Genomic DNA, 9,908 nt, shown 5'->3' on the forward strand with positions numbered 1-9,908 from the left:
GTCAGCCCCCCAAAATTTTAATACTGTGTCTACTCTACTTCAGTGGGAGGTAGATATGGGATATGTTATTGGACCTTTTGATTAGGTTCCCTTTCCATCATTCCGGATAAATACATTAGGACTGGCAGAAAGTAAGTACTCTAAAAAACAAAGGCTTACTGTAGACATGTCAGCCCCACATAATGAGACAGTACCCAGTATCAATGAACTTCTTAGAAAAGAAGAATTTTCAATGGTTTATTTAAGAGATCACTATTAAGGTGATACAGGAATATGGTACTGGTACTATGTTGTGTACACTATTAAGGTGATACAGGAATATGGCACTGGTACTATGTTGTGTAAATTTGACATTAAAGATGCATTCAAATACCCATCGTTATGGTCATTACATGGCATTAAATAGAAAGATCAGTATTATTTTTTCCACTTGCCTGATATTTGGATGTCGTTCCAGCCTATCTATCCCAGACAGTGTGTTGGGTAGCAAAACATAAGAATGAGTACCATGTATTATGCATTTGTTTGATGATTTCTTGTGCATAGACAAACCAGAGGCCACAGCTGAACGGACATTAGTCATTATGACTATGCTATTCAAACAGCTAGGTATTCCTTTAGCAGAAACTAAAACAGTAGGGCCCATTACAGTACTGGAGTATTTTGGAATTGAACTAGACACAATGAATATGCAGGCTAGACTGCCTAGCAATAAAGTAAAGCAAATAGTATTTCATTGTGATAACCTAGGAACTGTACACATTTTGAAGAAAGGGCGTTCTTCCTGCTTGCAAATTATGAAACTGATGAGGAAATTAATTTTACGGGAAATGGAATGCAATTTTTCTACTACTGCAAAAGATGTTCCAGGAAAAGTGAATTACATTGCAGACTCTCTCATTTTCAGTTCCATCAGTTAGCTCCAGAGGCAGATCCCCAGCCTTGCAGATGTCCAACTTTTGACCAACTCATTTGTTACAGAAAGATGCAGAGATTTTGTTGACATTCTCCACAATGCAGGCATACAGCACCAGAATTAACAAATGCAAGATATTTTTTGCGAAATCATTTCGAGTGGCATGCGTCTTCCCTGCCAAATGTTAGTGAGGAAAAGCATGTTATTCATCACTTATTGTAATACTAGCTAGGTTTAAACTACTCTATCATTAAACTGTACCTAAGCAGGTATTCATTATTTCTATATTTGTGCAGACCGACTACATGACTTGACTTTAGCAGGATATTATTCAGAGAGAATACAGTTTATACTACAGGGCATTAAAAGAATGCAGGGGCAAGCGATGCCCAAAAGGCTGACTATTTCTACTATATTGGCCTTTTTTGAATTTTCAAGATGCAGTGAGGTTAATGCGAGAGACTTTGACCCTAGTCAAATTAAGCCTGATGGATGTGCGAGTTGTCCCAGAGGTGAGCAGATATGAACTACATTTAGATGTCAAAAACAGCCTCCTTTCAGAGAGGTGTTTTATTTAATAAATATTTTCGTAAATGTAAAGTGTACTGTCCAGTTTGGGCTATGTAACAATATATGTGAGAACGTAGAGCTCATGTTCATGCTAGCACATTGCCTCTGTTTCTGTGACGGGTCAGCAACGGAGTAGGAATTTATTTGTAAATAAACTTAAAATCCGTTGCAGGCTTGCGGGAAAGATGTTTCGTTGTTTAACACACATTCTATCAGGATAGGTGCTGCATCCACAGTAGGGCATGTTGGTGTAGAAGATCACCTAATACAAACCTCAGGCCGATGGTCTTCTCAGGCCTATGTATGTTACATTCTAGTGTCCGCAAAGGCCATTGAAACTGCACAAGGGCAGATGAGTTATGCTTAACAGAGCTATGGATAGGACGTGCTGTGAGTGTAACTTAACATTTCAGCAGGCATGTGTATCAGCGGTGATAGCATAATAGAATGACAGTCGCAGTTTCTATTTATAGGCTTATGAACAGGTGTACACTTCATGTGTATATGTAAGCATGTAAGCCTTGAATTATTACTACAATTACTATTATTATTCTATTTTATTACTATATACAACTTGGGGTTCTCAGATAATTTTACTATCTTCTACTTAAGTCTTTGTACCCCAAGTTGGTAAGAAAACACAGGTATACATGCTAGCTAAAGACACATATGTACTTATATGTTTGTTAAGCATTCATTATGTTATGTATTATTGTGACAGCATATACATGTACCTATTATCTCGCGAAGCACTGCAAGTACAACCAGTGCTCATTCAGTCCTGTGCACACGCTCAACTCATTCTACCCCAGGGAACCTTGCCCAGTAAGTGGGGTAGTGCTGTAAGACAACTAGTGCTCATGCACTCATACAATGCTGTGCACACACACTTGTTTACAATGCCGTGCACATGCACAATGCTACCCCCTGTTGGGCCTTATAGGTTCTACTTTTATCATACTTTGTGTATATATTATTGTTTACCATATTTCACATGACATAGATGTTTACCCTCTACTAGTCTATGTTGATTAATGTATTTTGCTACATCTTCCTTTGCCTGTGGATGTGAGAGTTAGGGATTTGTTATACATGAACATGTACATATGATTCTCACTGGAGTTTGTACCCTGAGCATCGGTCCCCCTTTTAACAAATTTATACTTAATAAATCTTATGATTGATTCAACTTGTTATGTTGTATGTCAACATAAATAAGTGAAAGAATGACAACATTTTTTCTTTCTCTTGACATGACATCAATGTCTTAGGAGCAAAGCAAATGGTAAATTTATTAGTATTGTAGTCTATTTAGAACAGGATACAATAACAAAATATATATTTTTGTTTGCCATTAATTTTTGTAAAAAGACGTGTGGAATTGATTGGACTTGACATATGTGAAGTAGTGTTTCAACTTCATATTTATTATGAAATATTTCAGGGAATTCGCATGATTAATTTTAGACAAGAACCACATTGATGGGGTAGGTCTACAAGTTTATAACTTTTATTTTCACTTATTTTTTTAATAAATACATAAAATATTCATTTACGAAAGGGTATTATTTTTGTGAGTTCTTTTTTATTTTGCAATATTTTAAAGCAGTTAATGTTCAACAGTTAAGTTTTTACAGTTGCATTTAAAAATTTTATACTTATTTCCATATTGTCTTCTTTATCAATTTTACTGTCCCAAAAGGTATGTTCCAAACAAAAATAATGTACTTCAAATTGTGATACATTATTTCTGATGAACCTGCTCGTGCCATTTAGGAACACAGACTAGAATAGCAGGTGATAAGACGCATACTGTGATCGATCAGTGACCGGACCTTACTTGGGGTGGGTGGGTGTTCATTGCTGCTAATGAAGTGTTAAAAATTATAATGGCACAAAATAATAATAAATAGTATTTTTTTGTTATTTCCAAAACACTTTTACTTTTCTTCTTAATAAAATAATTTTCATAACATCATTTTCATCTGAAGTTAGTAATATTTTTGAAAATTATTTATATCAACGTTTAATATACTGAACAGCATTGAAACTGCACCACTAGTTGATGATAACAAATGTGCATGGGGCGTATATCAGCATTAAAATTATCAATGAATACGTACCGTACTACCTTATAGACCATGCATGAAAACGAATAACTTACAAAAACAACTGCCTGAACATTCCATGAAACACAACACCAAAACACAACATAATGCATGCATAGCATGAAAAACGTAAATTGAATGTGCAAATCATGCTGATTGGGGCTATATAAGATGGTCTCTGAAAAGCCACTTTCATTTATGAAGTAGTCTTTGAGGGAACTTTAAACAAGTGATGGCAAGGTTGATAGCTGAGGAATGTGAACGTGCCAAGGTTAGGCATGCTTTAAGTCGGCATTTCAAGTAGTCATCGCACAGCAGTTTGGATGCCACCATTCAACAATCACTAGACTCCACAAGAGATACCAGCAGACAGGAACCACCAGGGACCGTCCACGTCCAGGCCAAAGATGTGTTACGACACCACGACAAGATCGCCATATTGTTCGCCTCCATGTTCGTGATCGAACACTGCCAGCTGCCAGGACTGCACCAACTGTTCAATGTTGACAAGGGGTTATCAGCGCAGACACTGTGCGTCACCGTCTTTGCTCTGCTGGGCTGCATGCTCAACGACCATATGTTGGACCTATTCTGACTGGTCAACATTGAAATGAGCGCTGACGTTTGGCAGGAAGGTATCGTCATTGGAGATTACAACGCTGGCATGGTGTGCTATTCTCTGACGAATCCGGTTTCCATTTAAGGAATGCTGATGGTCGGTTGCGGATGTGGCGTAGGCGTGGAAAACGTTACCACAATGACTGCCTTGTCCAGACAGATCAATGGGGTGGAGGAAGTGTCATGGGGTGGGGCGGGATCAGTTATCATCACCGAAGAGCACTCCATGTTTGCCGTGGCAGAATGAATGCCATATACTACCGGAATAATGTCTTGCAAAATCACGTCATTCCCTTCTTTCATCAGCATCGGGATATGCACACATTTCAGCAAGACAACGCCCGAGTGCACACAGCACGTGTTACAACACAGTATCTAATGAACAATAATGTCCCTTTGCTTGAATGGCCAGCACTGTGCCCTGATCGCCAATAGAGCATCTTTGGTCAACGCATCTCACATCGTTCACAAATGAATAACCTTGGAGAACTGGAAAATGCACTACAGCAGGAGTGGAATGCTATCCCCCAGAACACTATTCGCAGACTTATCGGGTCGATGAGAAAATGTTACATGGCTTGTGTTGCTGCAGATGGTGGTCATATGCGCTAATGACTTTTCATTGTGACCCCACGTCTTTCATACGTAGATGAATTAAAACTTATCAATGATTGTGCATCCTTTTTTGTTTGTTATCATTATCAATCATCCATCTATTGCTGTTCACAACAAAAACATTTATTGCTCAGGTATTTTTTGAAATCCAAACATTTCTTGGTGGTGTGTTTTCAATGCTGTTCAGTATATTATGGAAGATTGTAAACTGACTTGAGTGTGTTCTGTATTGTGACTGGTTAATTACATTCTTTTTCCGGGATCAAATAGACAATAACACCCGGAAAGCTAATGACGTCATTAGAAAGTGACGTCATTAGCAATTGGAACATGCGAAGTTGATTATTAAAGAGTCTACAGTTAAATTGTAGTCAGGTATTTTTTTCAAGAAATGCCAAATATACAGTTAGTTCTGTAGAAAAACGATTCAGTTTACAGTGGACATAACCATATGGAGTTTTTAGATTTGCGGGTGTTATTGTCTATTTGATGCCCGCAAATGTTTCATGACTAGTATAGCACACAAAAAATGACATTTGTGGGATCAAATAGACAGTAACACCCGCACATCTTAAAAACTCCATATGGTTATCTCCTAATTCACAATTAATATACTAATGAAAACACCACACATTAGGCTAAGTGACAGCATATCTGATGCGTTCTTAGACTTTTGTCATTGTGGTAAATCCTGGTTACCCACGACAGAGCACATCTATCGTCCGATTTATCACGAAAATTAAACAATGGAGAAAAGGCTTATATATGCCAGTTGTATTAGATTTAAAGATTATTTGTGGGATGTATTAATTTGTAATTATTTATCACAAAAAAACATTTAAAAAATAGCGAAATATGGCATTTGCAACTTTGAGATGGCACCTTTAAATAACATATATTAAAATAAATTATGACAAAACATTTGATATAAAATGCAAAGAAGAAATACAGTCCAAACAACTTAAGATACCGTATATATAGTTTATCCAAAAATACCGTAACATGAGATAATGAGCTGTTATGAAAAACATGCAAGATCAATGAATTTCCAATAGAGGAACACGCTTTGAAAGTGCTATTTATAAAATTATATGACATAACTAGTATATTTGGATAAACTAGTTAAATAAACAAGATATATGATTAATTCACTGCACTTCAGAATTTAGAAATTAAAAATAACAATTGGTCCTAAAATTAAAGTTACAAAGCCCACAAAATGTCTAATAAATGACCCCTAAGAGTTAGATACAAATAAAATTTTATACTACAGAAACCCAAACCAATTTTTTAACAAAATCCCTTTTTAAAAACAAACAGCCACTGTATGCAAAATGTTTAAGACTGTGAATGCCAATAAAATCTAGAAATGACTAGTATAACACACAGGCCAAAAAACCTAAAAACATACTTTTACACAATGCATAACACACATAATAAATCAATAAATTTTGCATGTTTTAACATGCACTGAACAGAATTGTTGTTTGAAATTATGGGTTTACCAATAACAATTAAAATTGTATGCTTGAAAAACTATGAGACAGAAATATGTATGGATGACTAATGTACAGTATGGGCATGTAACAAACAAATCATGAAATGGCCATTACATAAGAAGTTTGTTTTGTTTAATGACACCACTAGAGTACATTGATTTATTAATCATAGGCTATTGGATGTCAAACACTTAGTAATTTTGACAGAGGAAATCTGCTACATTTTTCCATTAGTAGCAAAGGATCTTTTATATGCACCATCCCCACAGACAGGATAGCACATACCACAGCCTTTGACATACCAGTCGTGGTCCACTGGCTGAAACGAGAAATAGCCTAATGGGCCCACCGATGGGGATCGATCCCAAACCGACCACGCATCAAGCGAGTGCTTTACCACTGGGCTACATCCCGCCCCCCCCCCCCCCCCCCCCCCCCCCATTATATAAGATGTAAAGAGCAATGAACCAGATCACCAGATACACCAAACTGCTGAGAACCGGGACATATTACAACTAAGACAAATACTTAACTGGAAGATTGCTCAACAAATGAATAATCAAATTATTTTAATTTTAAAAAAGGAAAATATTTAATGACACCCCATCATGAAGAAAACACTGGCTTACAATTAATACCACCTTATTTTCTACAACTTGTAACTAAATGTAATGCCAGAATGGAAGTTGTCAAAGTACATCAACATACTGAATTTTGTTATATGTGTTAAAAAAGAAACTTTTAAAGATTTCCTGTTCATAATCAGACAACTGGGCATTTTAGAGTTTTAAGAGATGTAACTGAATTTGAATGACCTAGCACGTGGATGCTCAGGTGGACCCAGCAAGAAAATAATTTAAGAGTAAACAAATTAATTCAATGTGATATGAATTACATACTTTAGACTTAAGTATAAATAAATAGTCCATTGCTGTTTCAAGCAGTTTTTCCTACAAGTTTACATAAAAGTGTGTATGATTTTCTCATTCTCAGAGACATCATACTGTAAGTTGAATAATGAGAATGAAATTGCCACACCCATTCCTGCCCGACAGTGCTACTGGTAATGTCAGTTGATCAAAGTATAACTTATTTACTTTTGAAAAATGGAAATGAAATAATCACAATGTGCTAGTATATGATGTTATTTTTTTAATAATTCATAAATGCTGTTTCGAACTACATTTAAGAAACTTTACCAGTTGTAGCCATGTCTAAAGAAAAAAGCATGAAAATCAAGAACATATACTTATATTGTCTTGATAACAGTTACTTGTGAGACGAACACGCATTTATAGAATTATGAAAAATGCATTTTGTGATATTAGAAACAGCAAGATGACCAGAAACATTTCAGATGCATGGAAATAGATAATCTAAATAGTAAAATCTAAGTAATATATGATTCCAGTGATAAAAACAAAGGCTCTAAAAGTGAAAAATATGTCGTAGTGTTTAAACACTAGGGTCTGTCTGTCACTTTAAGCATCAAGACATAAAGGTGGTCTCAACTGGTTATTTAAACAAACTTTAACCTGCCTTCAGCCAAATCAGTTTGTAAGACACACCTAGATGGAAAACATACGACTCACATTATTCATTGCATATGAGCCAAAAACAATGAACCAAAGCCTGCCAGATACATAGTTTATCCTTAGAATCCTTCACAAACAACACCTTGTTGAATAAATAATTACACAGAGTAACATAACAGTAATATACAGTGAAAGACTTGTTTTGAGTTTGCTTTATAAAAAACAGCACAAAATTTATTAAAATACATTTTGGTAGCAATAAGCCAAACAAATAGTGCTTATTGCAAGAATGTAAAGTCACCTTTGGTTTGAAAGCCTGATGCAGCAACTATTTAGCACAATAAAATATTTTAAAACCATTATGACATCTTTGTTACATATGAATAAGATTTTCTATCCAACAACAAAATGTATCACTCAAAATAGAAGATTAAAATAAAAAAAGACAAGAAAATGTTCCTAAAAACATTTGTCAATAAATGTTAATTTGGCAAAATTTTCTTCTAAAATGTTCGTATAAACTACATAAACATACTACATATTGTAAATCAGAATATATAGACAAACAAAACAATATTTCAAATTAGCAGGCTATTACTTATGCTAATACATGTATGATACTACACTAAGCAACAGCTAAGTTTTTATATATACAGTCAACTCCACTTATTTGCACATCGGTTTATAGCATAATTCGGTTAATCGACTATTTTCACCCAACACGGAACCATTTGCCCTTATAACACTACAAAACATCCGGTTAATTGCACAGACTACAGGCTATATATCGGTTATTTGCACATATAAATAACGATTTTTTTTTTTTTGGTGCTAAATTAATGTCACAAATGACTGAGAATGTCTATCAAACTTTGGCAAAAAAACTCAAATAAATCACCGATTAATCTGTTTTGTTTGAGCTCACTGTGTGGTAAGCCAACTGCAAGTGTAATCGCTGTTTACAGAGTCGACGTGTGACATGCAAATGAGATGGTGTGCACGTTACTACTGGTGAATCACAATACCCGACTACAAGATTTAAGAATGACATAATTAAGTTGAATAAACCTAAGACCTAATGTTTTGTTTGCAATATATTGCTGTTAATCAGAGGCCATCTCAATAACAAGTAACTCTCCGACTATTATTTTTAGAAGTACCGCCTGTGCGCTTGTACGCATGCGCACTCAACTATTGAGGCCCTATTCGATTGACGTGTTCAGGGCAATCATTGTTCTGTATCAATTATTACGTTATGTTGAGAAGCCTTGTTAATAATTAAAAGATTACAGATCAATCGTCCTAGGCGGTTATGTGTTTAATAAATGTGACCGAGAAAGGGTTGTTGTTCACTTATTCATTAGATGCAGTGTACGCTATATCTGTTAAACGCAAAAGAAACGATTTATCACTTGCTTCCCGGAAAATGTAGCGGAAAAAAAAAGACTGGTGGGGGAGGTCGTCAAAAAAACAAACATAACAAAGACCGTTATTTATGGATCGTCCCTAAGTTTCTGCTATATTGTTAGACACCAATCAGTCGGACCTCACCATGAAGGTCAGTCAATTGTGTTAGACCGGTCATGCATGCAATGCAGACTGCTGGAACTGATAACGACTCACTAGCCGAGCTTAACTTTAATTGCTTAACAATAGCAAAGTCATTATTTGGGGATCACAAATAATACCAAAGCTTGCTGTATCTTTTGGGATGGAAAGAACACCATACCAGCAAATGCATACAAGTTCACGTAATTCTATTCGGTCAATCAACAGCCCGGTAATTCCGGAAACTGACGTCATTTTGTAAACACGTGCACCGATGAAACGTGAACTTTTTGATGGTTCTGTTGTTTCAAGTTTATCTCATTAACTACATGGCTAATACACTTTGTTTACACTAGTGGATGGTCAGTGGTTTTTTTTTAATGCACAAAGTTTGTGTTTTTAGAAAACGACGCCAGTTTGTGTTTTTAGAAAACGACGCCCAGTGACGGACGTTGTTGGTTTTTTAGAAAATGATTTCTGGTCTGGCAGATTAAAACAA

Source organism: Gigantopelta aegis, chromosome 6 (assembly GCF_016097555.1).
Source record: "Gigantopelta aegis isolate Gae_Host chromosome 6, Gae_host_genome, whole genome shotgun sequence".
NCBI classification, from domain to species: Eukaryota; Metazoa; Mollusca; class Gastropoda; order Neomphalida; family Peltospiridae; genus Gigantopelta; species Gigantopelta aegis.